This window comes from Pezoporus wallicus, unplaced genomic scaffold, assembly GCF_028554395.1.
Source record: "Pezoporus wallicus isolate ANWC-B61680 ecotype Strahan unplaced genomic scaffold, APGP_CSIRO_Pwel_v1 contig_5231, whole genome shotgun sequence".
Taxonomy (NCBI): domain Eukaryota; kingdom Metazoa; phylum Chordata; class Aves; order Psittaciformes; family Psittacidae; genus Pezoporus; species Pezoporus wallicus.
The window spans coordinates 562,397-582,098 of record NW_026635973.1 but is presented as its reverse complement, the minus strand read 5'-3'; the positions used below and the strand labels follow the sequence as shown (position 1 = coordinate 582,098).

Below are 19,702 nucleotides of genomic sequence, written 5' to 3'. Positions count from 1 at the left end.
GGGTTTAAGTACTACAAAAGTCATTTTCCAAGCAGAAGCAAGATTATCTTTTTTTGCCACTGTCTGTGTTAAAATCCCTTATGGACCTGTGAGCAGATCCAAATTCTTCCTTTTTTGTTAAACTGTGGAAGGTTTATTCTACATTTCCATAAGTAGCCATTTTAATTTTTCCATTTTCCTTTTTTAAACAGGAAACCTCTCCACTGCTTCTCCACTTTCTCTAAGCTCTTTGTTTATATTCTACTTCCATTACCAGAATTATTCTTACATTTTTCCATGCCCTTTTCTGAACAAACATTTATGCTGACTCTGAATGACTTGTATTATATATAAAGGGAAACAACAAAGCAAGAGAGAACAAAAGTAACATCTCTGTGAGAGGATGAAATGTGGCTGCTAACTCCTGATAGCAGCCTTGAAAGGAAATTGTTTGCCAGCCTCAAGCATCCCTGGCCACAGAATCATGCTAAAAGTGCAGAGATGCACGAAACAGAGTGGAGCCTTGTGAATCACACAGCATAAATGCTGTGGTTCAGAAAAGTAAATTATCTTTTCACTCATGAGTTTTTATCTAGTTATACAGTGACTAATACATGTCTGCCACCTGGCAAAGGATCCAGCCAATACAAGGGATGTCTCCTTCAGGTAAGCAACACTGCCTAAAAAGGGGGAGATGGACAGGCAGGAGCAGGTTGGCCAGGAGAGTTATCTTGAATGTCTGGAAAGAAGCAGCAGGGAAGCAACACTGCACTGCAGAGCAGGAAAAGCAGGCACATCTGGACGCTTTTGGTCACCAGGAAGGTGTCCACAGCACCAGGGGCAAACGGTACTGTGGTATGGGGGCTTAGATGGGCTCTCTAGGAGAGCCTGCTGCTAAGAGTGCAATAGCTTGTGATTACTGAGACTCACACTTAAGGTATCAGGAGCCCTTTTGTCATCTTTCCAAGATGCATCAGAGCCCAAGCCTAGCTGTTAAGCTCCGATCAGCCTTTGATTCTGCACTAGCAGTGCACACTGCCTGCCAGCTGTGCCACTGCAGCATGGACTTGTCTGTCCAAGAAGTTTTCATTCCAGGAGAGAACAAGGAAGGCTGTCTTCAAACAGCTTCACTCCACAGCATCCTTCCATTTGTAGCAGGTAGGAGCTGTGCACTGGCAATACATCTTCCAGTGTCCCAGTGACCAGCAGCATGTCATGATACATGGAAACCCCAGCAAACAACAGAGTGGAAGAGCTGCAACTCTTCCCTCTCCTCAACTCTCCTTAAAACAAACATACCACTGTACGTTTACCAGGTAACATGTCCTAATGCATTGAGCAGGAGACCAGACAGCACCTCCCTTTCTTTTCTTCTGCTGCTGGTTTGCTATTTTTCCAGTAAATATTCTCTTAACATCTTATTAGTTGGGGATAATGGATAATCTATAAAAAGAAGGGAAATTTCCATGTCTATGTATACGTTCTCCACCTTTTTCCAAAATTGAATACATCTTGCACAGTCTGTAGACATGTCAGGCCTTTTCCACAGATGGTCTTTAGAAACTTTATTACTATCCATGAGAAGCAAGAAAAAAATCTGCTTGGAGGTCCCAAGATGGATTTGCAGGCCTGGTGTTTGAAAAAATGAAATGTTTTTACTTTAAATCTGAATATATTCATTCTGTAAATCATTGCCTGACAATAAACCCACTCTCTTTTCAGAATTGTTTTCTACTCTAAGCATTTACAACCTAATTTCCAGAGAGATCTTTGAGTAAATGATCATTTCTTGACATAGTTTATGCTTTCTATGTGTTATTTTCAGTTTTGTCCCAAAATAAAAACAGTGCTAAAATTGTGACAGTTCTGTATCTTCTAGTTCTGGTTTTAATTGCATCTTCATTTTTTTGTGTTCACAAAATATGGTTTACAAATGTCTAGATATTAATTCTACAGAAGCTGTCTTACAATACAGCCCTTTTAACTGAACAGCCAATGTTAATCCCACCCACACATCCGAGTAAAGGAGCACAACGGGTTTTTAAACTCTGGCGCAGCGTCTCATCTCTTCTGTAGTGGTGAAAATGAATATTGCATCTATGGCAAGGCATGTCAAGCTCTCTGTGGAATTTATTATGCTCTCTGCACCAAATGTTCTACCACCAGGTCTGCCTTGTGCTATTCAGAACATGTATAATTAGAAAAGAATTCAGCTAATGTTGGAAAGAATGACTGTCTATAACTCATCAGGTTAGAAAGCTGGAAGCCTTAGAGCAGAAAGAAATTAGCAGAATATTCAGCTGAAGAGAAAAAATGCATTTTCTTTGTTTTCTTATTATGAGAATAGCTCTTTTATATGTAAGATGCAGATCATTATCTCCTCTTCTAATAGGCAGCCACATTCACAGTCACAGCAGTTGGCAGAAACAGGACACTAACAATGGTCCTGTGTGACCCACAGTACAACCTTTGGATACCTGGAGGGGCAGTTCTTGCTTAGGAGTGCACTCTCTGGTCCTGGGCTGACTGACTGTGGTTTAAGTCCATGAAGAAAGCTCTACCTTCCTTGAGTCCCCAGGATCTCAGAGGGCCAATCCAAATGTGCAAAGCTTGTCCCCTTCAACAATGCCCCACACTGCTGATAACAGAGAGCTTCAGTGGTAGCTTATACACAGTAATTTCAGGAGTATTTTCCTTTCTTACATGAGATCAATGTAAAGAGACTAATAGCTGAAGTCCATAGAGATGCCTCTGTGGTCAACTTGAGCTGTGAAGGAACCCAAATTTATTCCTAATCAATGAGCAACAGGATTCTTATTCTGAGACAATTAAGTCCTTGTTTGTGATCTCATAAAATTGAACTCCATTTATGCAGTATCACAATGTCTAATTTAACTACTCTCCACATCTGACAGGCTTCTCTAACAATGAGGGTCACGTTTGTGCATCCTTCTTTTATCCTCATTGTAAAGCCTTTCCCAAGTTTCCCAGCTGCATCAAATCCCTTCCTCATTATCAGAACCTAAGCTGATCTCTTCTTATTCTTAACCCTCCTGGACTCTGATTTCTCCCTGCAAACTGGAGACCAACTCTTTTGCCATAAAAAGAAGGAAGATCTGGCTCCTCATAGACTTTGCCTTCAGACAAAACTCAGTCTTCATCTTCAAATTGGAAACATCTGCGTTGACATAACTGACATACAAGACAAGGCTTAGGGTTCATTTTAAAAAATAACTGGAAGATTTTCCCAAGGAATCATTTTTCTTTCCTCGTAAGTAAAAGTTGTGTTTGCTGGTTTAGATATTGGAAGTTCCCAGGGAAGGAGGAGTTAGTTTATGTATGTTTAAAAGTTGATAAAAACACTAAGATATCTTTCACCACATTTGGAAATAAATATTAACGATTATTTTTTGAGTGTGAATAAACTTCTACCTGTCTCGTTAGGGCTTGTTTCGTTTTGCTTAATATTATCCTCATCTTTAATTTTACTGCTAGAAGGCAGCACTCATCATACAAGTCAAAGGGAAAGGACTTTCCATGGTAACATCACTAATAGAAACTGGTCAATATAGGAGATGTGGACTCTGACCTTTTAGTTTATCATGGAGAGTCCAGTATTCTGAGTATGTGACTAAGAATTGTCCTACTAGCCAGGAACAGATGTTTAGGGAAACACAGAACTAGGGCACGTATCACAGAGTGATTCATCCCCATTACCCTCAGCCAGTTTCTGAGAAGCGATAGTTTTGGATTTCCTGGGGTAGAGGTTACACATGGACAATCACTTTGAAGAGTCACTGGTTGACCTATCCTTAATAAATTTGTTTCATCCCTTGCAGAAGTCGCTAGTACTTTTGGTTTCTATGAGGTCCAGCAGCCAGGAATCTGGGTCTTTCACTCCATCTTTCAGCTGATCAATCTCTCTTGATGCTTTTTTGGCCATTTTTTCTCATTTCCATTTTCCATGGAGACACATCCCCTACATTTTCCTTCTCAATTTTTGTGTGATGGGAGAGGAGGAGACAAAAGACACTGTTTCTTCAGGTCTGCAATTGAAATGATACCCTAGAATACAAATAAAGGTACAGCACAATCAAAGCATAAGATTTAGAAGGCTTACACAATGAATTATCATTAAAAATAACTTCATTTAAACAATGGTTACAGATGATCCCCCCCCCCCCCCCCCATTCCTTACATGGTGAATAGGACTATTTCTGTGTACTTAATCAGAACACATTTTAAATCACACTGTATAGTATACTTTGTGGCAATACGTGATGGCCAAAGTATATAAAATATGATGAAGTTAAGAAGTTGCAGCTGAACTAACAATATATTCTGCTGGAAGGAGACATTGAATAAATTGTGGATGGTTTTTGATAGCCAATTGATGTTCTTATGAGAGCTGATTCTGCTGCCTTTCTCTGCATTCTTCAATTGTAGCCTTTTAAACAAGCATTTGCAATTGTAAATATTCCCCTACACTTCCAAGGTATTAACAAGTCGACGTGTCTCATGCAACGATGAGCAGCAGATGTGAATCCCACCCATCATAACATAGTGAATAGAAAGTTAAGAGAAGATTGCCCACCAGGAAGTAATAATTTCATCTAGTTTTTTGGTGGCAATAGCAGTGACTGTTCTGGGAGCAGTCATGTACATATGTTCACATGTATTTCTTCAAAGACTGGCAAAGATGATTTAGAGTCAGGCACATATTTTCCCAATAGAGAGGACACTGGTTTCCGTAATGGGAAAAAAAGAGGCTTTTCCTCTCAACTTTGTCTTAGGCAAAAATGCAGGATAGGAGCAAAACAGTTTCCAACTTCAATAGTGTATAATGAGCACTAATGAATGAATATAGAAGTCATGGTCTTGTAAATCATTCACAGAGAAGATTAAGCAGCAGATCAGACTTTTATCTTAGAGTCCGTTATTGAGTCCTTCAGAAATCAAGCTAATCACTCTGGGCCAGATTTCATAAAGTACCAGATTATTTCACTTGTCTCTTTTTTTTTTTATGTGTGCACCATCAGAAAGGACCAAGATTTGATATCTAAAAATGCAGCTAAAGTGTGTGATTGCTGTTTTCCAATGACTTACTCAAAGGAGTCCACACTACAAAAGCCACAGTTATTCTGCTCCAAGGCCTAGGGTAGACATGGGTTGCCTTGGAAACAGTTTTCCCCCTCCCTTTTACCTCTCCCTTCCTGTCCTGAGACCTTTCAAGCATGCAGATGTCTTGTAGTTCTCACCCAACTGGAATATGTTGGGGTACCATTTGGGATTTGGGTAACTCTTGCCTGCAATCTTTACTTGTCCACTTCCTTTAACATTATCTGTAGAAAATTTGTGCTTCACTTCCCATAGAAGGGATTGTATCACTGGCCAATTTCACATCCTATGCAAAGCTCTCTGCTTGGGCAGCTTTCTGAGGTCCGGAGTTGAAAATACACAGCAATGCAAAGGCTTATCGGGTGGTTACAGCACCAGAATATAATTATTCAACTTGAAATTCAACTATAAAGAAGCATCTTGATAGAGAGAGGGTAAACACACTTCCATGAAATATGAACCCACCCAACTTTTCCAGTTAGGATTATATAAACTTTCCTGAGTCTTCCTTCCTCCCATGCATTAACTGCAACCCAGACTACTTGTTCACTTATGCCCATGCAAAAAGTTTCTCTAATGCTGCCTTGCCAGTTAAGACTGGTCTCATTTGTTTTCTTATTCTTTACTTGTTTGTGAAAAGTATTTCCTCCTTCCCTCTGAGGGCACTTTAAAACATGATAAAATAGATAAAATCTATTTCTTTATTTTACCAGATCAAAACCCATTTCTCATTGAAAAAACACGTTTGCAGTCTCTCATCACCATGGAGATTAATTGCTGCAAGCATGACAAAGACTCACACAAAGTTTAGCTGTATCCATGATAATCCTGCTTTTCATCACCCTTGGCTTCATTGACTTTCCTGCAGTTCAATTCACAAACAATATTCTGCACAAGTGAGAAGTCGCCTACTTTCTACCGCAATAATTACACCTCTTCTAACATCTTCAGCCATTTCAGAGCCCTTTTTGCAATAAGAATAGAAGGATTAAACTTGAAGGAAAAGCACTCTCCCTAGCCGACTCTAGTCCTGGAAGACTAAGAGCTGATGCCTGTTCTCAGTGCGTCTTTCCTTATGCATATTGCATAATGAATAAAGATCCAATAATTGGGATTCTGATCCAGATCAGCAGTGAATCACAAACTACAGCTGGTGAGTTTTTCTGGTCCATGTACAAACATAAATGGAAAGTGGCACCAGTCTTTCAAGGTCTTACCATAGGGCTCATACTCTTCCACAAGCTCTATGGCTGGCTACTGTGTGTGTGCACACATGGTTTTATATACATACATATAAAAAACAACTCTTTTAAACAAAATTATTCTCCTTCCATTTAGTCTAGACCCATGGAAACTGGCTAAGCTGTTAATGGACAGCTCCTGATACAGCTCAAGAAGAGGAGGCCTCTGATGGCCTCCCAGACAGCAGCGAGATAACTGAAGTTAAAATGAAAAGCTCTGTGTCTTGTGGATGGAATCCAGAGTACAGGAGTTTGCCTCCCACCTTCCAGCTCTCACAGGCTGAGCTCCTGGCCCATCCTGCATCTCCAGGTGAGAGCAGTGGCTTGTGGTCTCCTATCCCTAAAATGTCCCCTGAGAGATCTGGTAAGACCAACAGTGATTTTCAGCAAGCCTCTGCCTTGTCTGCTGGCAGCTCCCATTCTTACCACGTCCCTACCACGTCACACCTTCCAGTGCTCTGCCTGCCTCCCTCTTGACCTGATAGCCCCATGGCAGCCCCACGGCAGGTAAGAGAACCTGCAGCAGAACCCAGCTGCAGTTCCCATCACCTCCCTCAGGTAGGTCACCTCCTCAGCACCCACACCCTCCAGACAACACCTATGACATGAGCATTGCAAGAGCAAGAACCAGCTTTCTCCACACCAAAATTAAAAAGTACGTAAGACTGACTTAGAAGCTGTGAGATTGTTATAACTGGAAATATTTTGGGGGTGTTTTTCATTTGCTTTCTGGGTTTTCAGCATTCCTGGTTGTCTTTCCAAGCTTTCTGTTGCAAGAACAAGGATTAGAAACCATTTATTTCCCCTCTGCAGCTGAGGTTTGTCATATAAATGTGGTTACAGGAGCTAGAGCTTTAGGGGAAAAAAATGGCAAGCATCTCCATTAAAATTATGAATGTCAGCAACTCTCTTTGTATTTATGAAAAACTTAGTAAAGCCCAGCAATGAATTAAGATGGAACTAAGAGTACAATGAGTCCTGATAAATCCAGGCTTGACCCTTCAATTTGCCACTGAATTTCTGTATCACCTCAGGGAAGTAGGTCCTGCTTAGCTTCAATGAAGATGTTGAGTCTGCTTTGGCAAGGACAAGCAGAGAGTGCTCAGTATCTTGCAGGATGGAGTCTTTTGTTCTTCAGTGTTCTATATATAAGCCTCAGATGAAGCTACTTCTGTCTTGCTCTTGATTGAGCAGGGACTTTCCTTGACAACTTGACATACATTCAAAAACCGCTTGGTAACTATTAACCACAATTAATCCTCTGCAATAATTTCTGCACCATCATTATTCTGAAGGCATAATGATTAGTGCATGTTAAAATGACAGACACTGAATAAGCACTGAATATTGGCATGGCTTGATGAGTCTGCCACCAGTATATTGCAGGGACTGGACCTGGAGGATCCCACATGCAGCAAAGCAGACAGTGATATGAAACTGAAAAAAAACCCCATGATTTGCTAATTTACAACTAATAATTAAAAGGGCCTGTCAAGGAGCCAAGCTTCCTCAGCATGTGTTTATCATTACTTCTGAGAAGGTCATTGCTGGCTTCTCCAGGAAAGGAGTTCCAGAGAGGGTACAGTAAGTGCACAGAGTTTAAATGAGCAGCCCCGGTGCAGACATTTCACAGTCTTCAGGGATGCACAAACAATTCTGCCTCAGCAGCACAGAAACAATGCCCTGTATTCACAAAGACTACAGGAACTTCAATATTGTATGGAAGGGAGGTGGGGGTGAGGGAAGTCTTGAAATGCGGATAAATTGGTATTCACCAAGTGCCATTCCTTAATTTACAACAGTCTTTAACTTCGGAGGCAATTGCCAAGGTGCTCATAAAAAGAGAGATGATGAATATTCAGGATGTCTTCTGAATCCATTAGGCAACTGAGGATGAGGTCTCCATATGTATAACTCCGGCTGTTTTCACATGCTGGTAGAGAGAGTGCCAAGGTGGCGTCAGGAAGAAAAATGGCTCCTTAAGTTGCCAATGGGGAGAGGAGAAAGGGGGGAAAAAAGTGTATATCAAGTGCATGGAAATGAGAATTTGTTTAAGTACAGTAATTCAACCTAAATGTGGGCTGCATGGCACGGCGTGAACCTGGTTTTCAGAGCAATCTGGCACAGCCAGCTTCATGGACAGGTGTGTGTAGGATCACTGTCAAGCCGAAAGAGATCGCTGAATGGTTTTCTTTTTCCACACCATCCCCTCCAAGGGTCTCAGAGAGCCTGAGCTAATTCAGCCTCAGGACAAGGCTCAGGATAGACCAAGAAGAGGAAAAGCTCAGTTTACAGAGGCTGAGGGAAGCACTAATTGTCTGGCTCTGGGTAAAGAGCAACTTGGTGATGGAACAGGCTTTCTCCATCCGCTCCCCCACCTTCCCGTTTGCCTGCTTGACAACCTTTACTGACGTCCTAGATAAGGTAGATGAGGCGCTTACAATCGCAGTCAGTAACTGATGAGGAAAACATGCTGTCCAGCTCTTACATCCCAGAAAATAATGTCTCCTGGATGCCATGAATCACAGAGGATCACAGGCCATTAATCACCAAAGGGTGGAAGGGACAAATTTAAAGTCATGTGTGCCAAACACAGACGTTTCTCTGGGGAAACTCAGACCTGGCATGATTCATTTTGCTTTCTCAGTGAGGATTCACAAGGGTTAGAAGAATAAATAAGGCTACAGCCTCCCGAATTCAGCCGATAGCAAGGCCAAACCTCCCATTTAGGAGAGGATGCTTTGGTCACAGGAGATGCGTATTGCCACAGCAGGCATGGGGGCTACGTAAGAGTGATACTCCCAGCTTCCCAGAGTCAGTGTAATACTATTCAGTCCACCTGGGTTTCCCCAATGGACTCTAGGGAGTCACTGGAATTTGCAGGGAAAGCAGAAGGGTGGCAGCCTTCGTTGTCCCTGTCTCTTGGGGTTGTTGGTATCCTTATTTGTTAACAACTGAAACTCACAGCCTGTTGCTGGAACCTCCCTGGGCTGCAGCTTTCTAGAAGGAAGAGGCTATTCCCTGCTGTCCTGGGTTCAGCAGTAGCAGTCAAGCACTCCAACCAAGGCCTTCTGAGTCTCATGCTCTGCCAGGGATGAGGGGAAGCTGGGAGGAAGCAGAGACAGGACACCTGAACCAAACTGACCAAAGAGGTATTCCATACCACAGCACATCACACCCAGTATATAAACTGGGGGCAGTTACCCAGAAGGGCTAGATCACTGCTTGGTCAGGCTGGGTATCGGTCGGTGGGTGGTGAGCAGTTGTATTCTCTTCCCTTGTTATTTCCCTTATCGTTATTATTATTGGTGGTAGCAGCAGTGGTTTGTGTTATACCTTAGTTACTGGACTGTGCTTATCTCAACCTGTGGGAGTTGACATTCTTTCAGTTCTCCTCCCCATCCCCCTGGGGGGGGGTGTGGGGGAAGTGGGGGGGCCAAGCAGCTGCATGGTTCTGAGTTACCGGCTGGGCTTACACTGCAAACTTGTATTGCCTTCAAGTAAGCGGCAGATGTTAGTTGCCTGCTTTTCCAGCCACGACCATAAAAGGTGGTGGGCATGGTGGGAACGCACAGAGAGGTCTTGCTGGGGAAGTGCTCAGTGAATCTTAGTAGTCTTTGTTGCTGCCCTTCAGGCAAATTAAGAGCCAGCAGCTGATGACCAGGTAGTGCATGAGGCTCTGCTGTAGATGCCAGGTCATCGCAGGTCCATATACCCAGCTCAGGGACCTTCAAGTGTGTGACTTACCCCTCCTAAGTATGGATGTGGGAAGAAGGATGTTCCTCCCACCTGAAAGATGCATTACTTGCCTATCACACATTATTAGATCATAGTCACGGCTAGTTTTGTTGCTTGTGTAGCTGTTCGTATTGTTTCTTGTTTTTTCCACATCAGTATCCCATCCACTTTAAACAAAACATGCAAACACACCTGGAGTAGAACAAGCATTTGACTTAGTAAAGACAAATATAGTTCTTCAGACTCACAGATTATCTAGCCACAAAGCCTGAGTTCAGTTCAGAGCTGAGATCTTCACTTTTTGCAGTGATTTGCAGAGCACTTCGTGTTCACACCACTCAAACTTTCTAGGGTGGGTTTCTTTTCTTTTTTAGGACTTTTTGTCTGACCCATCACTCATTATTTCGCATATGGGACTGGTCTCCAGTTCTGTGATGAAATGAATGAAACGTGATACATGAGAGAGGGTACTTCCATCGTTAATCCCCAGCATCTACATTCACAAACGAGTATCTTGCCCACATGCATGGGTATTTGCAAGAAGAACAATGAAAGCGTGGCAATAGGCTGAGCAGCCCCCCATTTGAGTGTTTGCAGGAAGCTGTCATAAAGCAGGAGAGTGGTAGAAGCATGCTGAGTCCAGAGCATTCCATAGAACTGTTCCATGGACATGTTCCACAATTGTCTTTCCTCCCTGTGCTCTCAGCTGCAATCACCAGGAGCACACAGGGGCATGGGCAACACGAGCACATGCTTTTCCCACTGCTTCTAAGGTTAATATAAATAATGTTCCACAGTCTGTTATTGTGGAAATACCAGCCATCATCCTGCTAAAACAAGACCAAGAATTATAGCTAGACATTAATAAGAAGGGACCAAACAAAGCATCTCAAAGATGGCAGAATAACACCACCATAGTGACTAGCAAGATGAAATAGCTCCAGACAAGTTTTCCCTCATCTACTGTCAGCAGTCATCCCTTATGCAGCACTCTGAGGGTTTCAGCAATGTTCTGGGCTCACAGCAGCAGAGGCTGCACTGAGGCATTACAGTTCAGCCGGTGAGCTCCAGTCTGTCAGTGGTGTGATTAGCCATGGTCTGAGAAGGTAGCCAGCAGTGTCTGCATTCCAGACCACAACTAAGAGTCTCTTTCACAGTTCATTGCATTGCAATGAAAATTAATTTTCCTTCATCATTTTAGTCTCATGAAAAGAGAAAAAAAAGGTGGGTGGGGGGGAAAGGAGTGACTTAATAGGAGGGAAAACCCACAGGGCACTTAACTGAAGGAGCTCTCTGAAAGAGGCTCTAAAGATGGAAGTCTTGTCTGTCATCTCAGCTGCTAAGTAATACTAGCAGTTGGACTCTAGGAAAAATTAGTACAAATTGCATTGCAGAAAGGACTGCTGCAGAGATGTTCCTGTGTAGTTTTATGGTTGCGGTGAAGACCAGTGGGCGTTAAACTTGTCTTCAGGGGTATAATTTGGGTAAATGTCAACTTTCAAGTCTTCAGTCCCTGAACTTAAAAGGCAGATTCCCCATTAACCACGGCCCTGCTTCCAGATCTTGCACTTACAGTATTCTGTGCAGGTATTTGTGCCATCAAAAGTCATGGCAGCTTTTCTAGAAGTGTCTGTATCCAGAATGGTTGGGTACATATTTTGGAAGCTATGATGACTTTCCCAGGCCTTTCTGAGGCAAAATGAAAAGTATCAGTTGGAAACAGAACCTCTGTATGCTTTTCCCTTGCTCTGAATACAAGGTTCATCTATTTTTTTCATTTTTTTCCATCAAGAAAAGTAGTGTTTCATATAAGTTACTGCACATGTTGGATGTTGCCAGTTAGGACCAGACTATTATCCTCTTGCCTGTGTTTCCTTTAGCTTCTATTGCCATAGTTCAGAATATTTCAGCTCCAGTTCTATGGAGTCATTTCTTACAGTTACCAAGTGCAATGAAAGGCCCAGATCATTGACAGATTATCAGTGGTGATGCTGGTATCCGTCATTTTCATTCCTCTATCATGGGAGATTCAGGCCTGGATATTTGTAGGAGGATGAGTGCCGGACTTCAAGACAAGCAGAATGAGAGGACTGGAGTTCTTTGTGTTCCTGCTCAACACCACCAGCAGCAGTACAGACATTCCACATTGTTGTCAAAGGGCTTCAGCACTGACCACCTCTCAGGAAGAGTAAGTGGTTTATGTCTCATGATCCTCCATGCCCCTTCCCTCTTCCATGCCTCAGTCCTTTTTACACCTAAATAAAGAAACATTATAGAGTCAACTGTAGAGAACCACCTGAGCTGCTTTGCGTGGATGAAGGACTGACTGTGACACTGCTGGTGTTTGAATCTCTAGATTTAGAGGGTTCTGTTCAGAACAAACCCAGCTTATTAAATGACAAAGTCATCTATTCAAATGCAATGAACTTAAGCTTTTTCTTTCTTCTAACAGCATAACTTCATTCACTTCAATGGAATTGCATTTGGTTTACACAGGTGTGAGGGGGAAATCAAGTAGCATATAGAAATGTTTTCTTTTGAAATATTTTTGGAGAAAAGGGGTAAAAAGCCTGCTTTTAGACCAATGCAAACATATTCATGGAAATTTTCATTAAGGTTGAAATTTTCTAGACAAAAACTGGAAATTATTTCCCACCGCCCCCCCGTAAAATAGTTTGATTTTCAAAAATCCCACAAACATTTAAATGGAAATCTAAATATTTTCACAAAAACTTTAATTGTATTTTTAAAGCTTTGAGTTTCCTTTTTTTTTTTTTGTTAATCAAAAATTGAAGTCTTTTGTCAAAAGACTTAGGAAACTAACTTCTTTTTTTAACATTTCCCATAACAGACTTTTTTAAGCAACTTTAATAGAATGATTAAAAGAACTATGAATATGAAACCAATAAAAACCTGTCACAGCTGAGACTGACACACTAAATGGAGGTTTACATATGTGAAACCAGGGATGCACGTGAGTTGTTTAATCTGTAGGTTTAAGATGTTTCTGCTAACATATTTCATACAGGGGCAAGTGAAGGGCAACGGGAAGGTTTTCCTTGAATTTAGATTTTATACAGGTTACATAAAACTAAGAAGGAAATTAAAGGAGAACAGAGGGAGATTGAGTAAAAACAAAAAGGGATCACAAGCAAAAGCCATCTCTCTACATTTTGAGCCTCCTCAAGATATTGATGTCCCTAGTAGGATATACTCAACAATTATCTAGAGCATGGGTTCCAAAATTGGTGTTCATTTTGTCCAAAGCAATTGGAAACCTCTGATCTAGCTACTTGCATATTTAAGCACTATAACAGAGATACTTTGGAACAGAATATCTCCAGGCAGTAGTTAAGGTCTCTTCCTCATTTTTCTCAGCAACAAACAATCTGAATAGGTTCCTTCCCTTAAACAGTCATTCAGCACAGCAAAGTGCTGAAGTTTCATTCACGTAATGGTAGTGCCACTGCCTCATAATATAGAAGAATAGAGTGAAATTCAGAAAATAAAGAACAAAGCCCTGAGCTGAGGTCTGAAGACATGACTTTCAAAACCAACTCTTCCAAATGTGAGACGGACGTTGTGACTTTTGTTCATGAAGCATTTCTCTTAGAAAGACCATAAGAGCTAATTATGGGAAAACAAGAAAGCACTGTTTCACATGGACAACAGAGGGCCCGGTCCAAAGAGGGATCAACCTTACAGAGCTTAAAGAGTATGGTTCATGAAGAAAAAAGAGTAAAAGAACATCTGCACACTTTCAACCTAAGACTGAATGGTTCCATCACAATCCTGCTTGCACTTGGCATTGCTACCCAGCATTGGCCAGGATAAGCAGGCACACAGCCAGCTATCAGCAAGTAATGCTGGCTGTCTGTGGTGGGAACCAAAACCACCCCAAGCTTCCTGGACATACCTGGCAGAAACAAGAGGTGATTGAATTCGTTACACAACCTCTTTCCCTAGTCATACCAGGTTGGGGATAACTAGAATTTAAGTGGTCTCACAAGCTACAGGCTGAGTGAATGTGAGAGGAACAAAAGCAGGGAGGAAACATTTAGACAAGAGCTAAAAATAAACTGGAGAAGGTGCGTTTGCTATGTTGTATACCTAACAAACAGTATTTAATAATATAAGAGTTATAACATGCTGTAATATTCCTGAAACTTTTGTTAACATCATCCCAAGAGGCAGACCGTGACTTCTTCATTTGCATTAGATTGGCCATAGCAAAAAGCACTGAAATCATCATTTATGTTTAGAAGAAAAAAGAAGAGAAAATATGGGGAAGAAATTGAAAAGAGAAGAGAGGAAATGAGAGTCATCACACTGTATCTCTCCCAGAAGAACGAAAATCCAGAAGCTGCTTTCTTTCAGGGAAAAGAACCAGGAAGGAAGTTTTCAGCAAAATAAGGACAGCGAAAGGGAGGTCAGGCTTCCTCCTGAGCAAAGAGGGAGAATTTCTTTCATGGGGTTGCTGTCTGAGTCTAACAGGAAGAGACTTAAGAGGTTACATCTGCTAGGGCTCCCCAAGAGATCACTGAGAGTTGACTTGACTGCCCTTCAGCCATCTACACAGGGAGACATGTTTCCCCTTTCAGACAAGAGTATAACAAGGTCTAGTGACTACAAGATGAAACCAGAATTAAGGCACACTGGTTATAACAGGGAGTATTTTCAGTAACCTCCCTAGATGCGTGGCAGATTCTCCCATGATGCGAGGCCTCCAAATCAAGGCAACATGTTTGAAAAGGTAGGTTTTAACTTAATCTAAGGGTACAATTTTTTATGTATGGCTTATGGCCTTTGTTTGACAATAATTTAAATGAGATAAACGTAATATATCTATTTCTTCTGCCTTAAAATCTATAAAAGTGCAAAGGAACAAAACTTACATTGTTGTCCTTTAGCGAAAGTTATTATAATGATCCATCTTTCACAGACAATTTTGAAGCACTTTATGAAATATTAACAACCAAAAAAAGGGTCTTCAAATCAGGTAGTTAAAAGTCAAAATCTCTCAAAGAAATGTCTTCTGCTGTGAACTACTGATGCAATTCAGGAGCACTTAGTCTCCAGGAACACAAATACATTTTAACCTAACAACCAGGCACAGCCACCAAAGTGTTCTGTTTTATTCCAGTCTCCTGAAGTAAGTAGAAAAGAAACAAAGAAATTCAAGGACTGTAATAGAAATAACTAGGAACAAGGGAAAATAAATTAAAAGATTCAGCCTTTTTGGTAGAAAAGACATGGCTAAGAGTCAAGTTCTCCTGTCTTGTAATCCAAGAACCTGAAGGCTTGCAATGGACAGGAGACATAATGAATTCAAAATGAATGAAGGAAAATGTTCTTTCACTGCAAATCCATTGCCAGTCCATGGCTGGCAGATTCTCAGGGTTCAGTGGAAGAATCAGCTAATTCCTAGTTCTCCTCCAAACGCTACATACGTGAAGTCTCAAGTCAATATGTACACACCTTGGCCATGCAATTCTATAATCCTACAGATGGCAATAGCTGGTGAAACAAGGTGTGCACATTCAATGTGCTTGTGACTTCCTCAATCACCCAGAAGTGCTTGCGTTGGTCTCCCTTCTACAAGCCACACCAGCTCCATGTCATAATAACATTTCAGTGATCTACTCACAAAGCTTTAGACTCAACAAAATGTGTATTTCCTGTCCTTTAGGTTGTACCATTTACTGAGTGTAACATGACTTTAGACTGATCACTACCTCAGTCATCCTACTTGGCCCAAAGGCCAGCTGCAGAGGACTCTTCCTTCAAAGCCAAATGCCATCATCTTAACAGAAAAGAGTGAGCATGCCTTCCCAGAGGACTATGAGAACTATGAAACAAGCTTCAAACAGAAAACTGAAAGTCCTTAAAGCATAGCCAAAATCTTTGAAGACTAAGGAACATATGGGTGAGCCAGGATGCAAACCCAGTCCTAACTTTACAGGCAGTAGCAAAAGCTTCCTATGTTTCTGGGCACAAATTATCCACTGACTAAAGGGCATTGGGAACAGTATTCCTATGTAATGGCATTTCTATAATTATCCAGTATGAATTTCTTTACACCTTTTTCCTAGGTCGTCAGCTCTTGGCTGCAGCCAGTAACAGGACACATGCAACAGGGTGAATCTGATTTTCCCATTCATTTCTTCTGCTCTTTGCCTCTTCTTTAGCTTTAGGCTTGTAGAGGAACTGTGTCTGCCTGAGTATTTTGAAAGAGCCTGTTGAATGCAGAAGCTACTGCACGTGTCATCGTTATTTTTGCAATTAGAGTCATTATTCTGTGCTTAGATGCCATGCAAGAAAATGAGATATAACTGCCGAGATAGCTGGCAGAGAGCCTAATAGATTATAGAGTACACAGTGTCAGAGACACAAACAGTACTCATCTTAAGTAAGATTTTAATACCCTTAAAAGCTGTGATAAATTATAGAGAAAGGCAATATAAAATGTAGGGTAAAGTGTGGGCTCATTTTATTTCAGGCTCTCTACCACGTGGGGACGAAAGGAGAGGGGGAAAGGGGATGGATCATGGGTTTTATTGCTTGGCTGCAATGTCAAAATTGGGTTGGTTTAAAATATTTATGACATGAGAGAAAGAAAATCTGTGAATTACTCAGAACTTAATGTACGTACTCTCAATGTGTTTCACATTTTCTTTAGTTGGGGACAGCAGAGTGGGGAATTGGGGATAACTTGTTTACTGCCAAACAGCTCTCCATAGTACCTAGTTTTGCTATGTACTAAAAATTGTGGCTGGGGCCAAGAATGCCGGGACTGGAATTAAAGACGAGAACACACAATAACTTTAAGTAATGGCAAAGAGATTTAAATAGCACACATCAGCAGAAAAGAATGGGGAAACCTACAGTACACTGACTTCATTGATACCCCATTTATCAGCAATTACTGACTCCATTAAAGGCAGAGTTTACAGCAGACAGAGAAACAGAGCCTAAAATATGTCCCAACAGATGGACGGAGAGTGTCAGTGATGCCGTATTTCAAAGGCATCTGCAACTTTGTTATCATTGTACATGGAGTCAGAAAGACAGCGAAAAACACTGGAGTAAGGGCCAGCAAATGATTTACTTGACCCTGCATGGGCAGAACTGACAGCAAAAACCTCATTAATTCCTCAGGTCATTCTGGAAGACATTAATTTGGTTTGGACTCAGGACGAGAGGAGATTTTCCAGACGTACACCAGGAATTATGAAATCTCTATAGCCAGAGGAAAGTATGTCCAAATCACTTTCTGCATAAATCACGCTGACTTTCTGAAGAAGGATAATATGCCTAATCAGGGGAGTTATGGAACTTCTTGTACTTATTAGACAGAAAATAAAACAGTATTTTATTTGATAATCAGCTTGGGGAAGATTTTTTTTTCCCCCTCTTTCTTTTACTGCTGTCTTCTCTTGCCAGAGATGAGTTGGAAAAAGACCCTGATGCATGAATATTTGCAAGTGCTATAATATTATTTGCTGGTGTGGCGATACGTGGGTATGTACTTAAAGAGAGAGTTATTTCTATAGATATAGGTAATAGATATGTATAATTTTAGCCTGCCTGCTGTATTTACACATCTTTTGGCCTTTTACCTCTGTGCTGCAGAATGCCAAGTACCATCACCTTCCCCCTCTTATTCTGTTTAACTCTTACTTATCCTCAGCCAAAAGCATCTGCGTGAACAGGGCAAGCAGAGTGGAGCTTCTCCTGGGGATGCAGCTCCTGTGCCATGTTTCTGCTGCTACATGGTCCCTCCTCCAGCCCAACTTTTCCCAGCATTGATGGACCCTCTTTTCCTCCTCTGAGACAAGGATATTTTGGCTCCAAGAGCAGCTCGAAAAGCCCACAGAGCTTCTGCAAATAGCCAGGAGCTGCAAGAAGTTACCCCACCAACCCCCGCAACACATGCCTTCCAGTACTTATACATAAGCCCTTGCCACACAGGGTATCTTCCTCCGTAAAAGATGCATTCATCATGTTTAGAGAAGGGTTATCTCCCTCTGGAAAGAACATGCATTAGTACTTTTTACTCATTCAACACTGGACACTCCCTATCAACAACAGCCTGCCGAAAGGGGAGAAAGAGGAGAATTAATCATGGAAAGAGACAATTTAAAGGAGTTTGGCTATAAAATGGAGTTCATTAGGAGGCCATAATGTATTTGGGACTAACAAGGTGCAATTTCCCCACCTCTGCTGGCCCAGTCAACAATAAGCAGCACTAATTGCATTGACACCACGTCGCAGGATGGCCACCTATACCCTCTTTTAACTCCTTCCATGGAGCAGTCGCACAAAAAGTTATTATTGCACCTACTGCAAACACAAGTTCTCTTTCAAGATGCTTAGCTCCTTATCTCCTTGGATTGAGAGAAAACAGTGTTAAGTGGTCTGCAGTTTTCACTCTGGAGCTAAGGTTGTAATAATAAGCATGTTACTTGGCTCCAAGATTGTATTTAGAGAGATCTCAAAGCACATGACAAATGCATATGGCACAGACAGCATATCAGTATAGGCACAGAACCAAGTAACCACAGTTGGGAACACAGCACAAAGAACTTTTTTCCATCCATCCTCCAGGACATGACAGTGTCTATTTCCCCCTGCTTTTCTGGTTTGGCTTGTTAAAAAAAATATATTATGTTGGCTAATAATTCCTTTTTTTCTGGGCATTAGATTTCTCTCTATTTTTGTTTCATGTTAGTATTATGCAAAACAGCCTATACAAAGCACTATTGAAAACACTGGCTCTTTAGAGGATTGGGTCCAGGACAAAGAGAGAGGTAAACCACAGATTGAAATACACAAGTGACCCAAGTTTGTGCAGTGCTGCACGTCTGGACTTCTTTTGATTAAGTCAGAACAAGCCAATTTTTTCTAAGGCTAAACTACATTTCAGTTGTTGTTGGGACGTTAGCTGGTGACCTTAGCTCTATGCTGCACACTAGAATCTAATACAAACCAAATATTTCATTTGGGAAGCTTTTGTTGCTCATCAGCTGCAGAGGTACCACAGGAGGCAACTTAGCCATGGGGAACTATGTGCTCTCCCATCACCTAAGTGCTTTCTCCAGAGAGGGTCGTGTTCTTGCTATTACAAGGGTGAAAAGAAAGGCATTGCCAGCCGGCCTGCAGGTTTAGGAGTAGGTAACCTCAAGAAGGAAGACAAGCAACTGGGAAACATTTTGCTACGAGTAAGATAAATGATGGAAACAACTTGCAGTGTACAAATAGCATTTCTTGTTTCCATTGATACTATCAGTTTAAAAATGCAAATAAAAAAAAAAACCTGGGGATTCATTTTCATGCTCAGACTATGTAAAGGAACTGAAAATAGAAGTGAATTGTATGTATGACCAGTTTGGCTGATAGAGTGATAGAAATCGATCTTGGCATAAATGAAAATCAGACCACAGGAAGGTCTCTGTTCAGTCGTGGTGACTAGATGCCTGAATCCAGAAAAATATGTATTTTTAAAGAAAATGGCCACATTTCAAATAACATTTGAGGTTATTCAAATATTAAGAGATATGGTTCTTATTCCTTGCACCCTCTGTAGGTCTTTTCTTTTTTCTTATTAGCTTTTTCTCCCTCTTCTC

At 41.4% G+C, this 19,702-nt stretch overlaps 1 long non-coding RNA gene across 1 annotated transcript; it reads left to right on the top strand.

Annotated features, from left to right (window-relative positions):
* The first annotated feature begins 10,704 nt into the window (after positions 1–10,704).
* LOC130593544 (uncharacterized) lies at positions 10,705–19,378 on the top strand. The gene is made up of 4 exons (XR_008970821.1): positions 10,705–11,560; positions 12,104–12,264; positions 17,767–18,403; positions 18,453–19,378. It is a non-coding gene; the product is annotated as an uncharacterized LOC130593544 (long non-coding RNA).
* Positions 19,379–19,702: the final 324 nt, after the last annotated feature.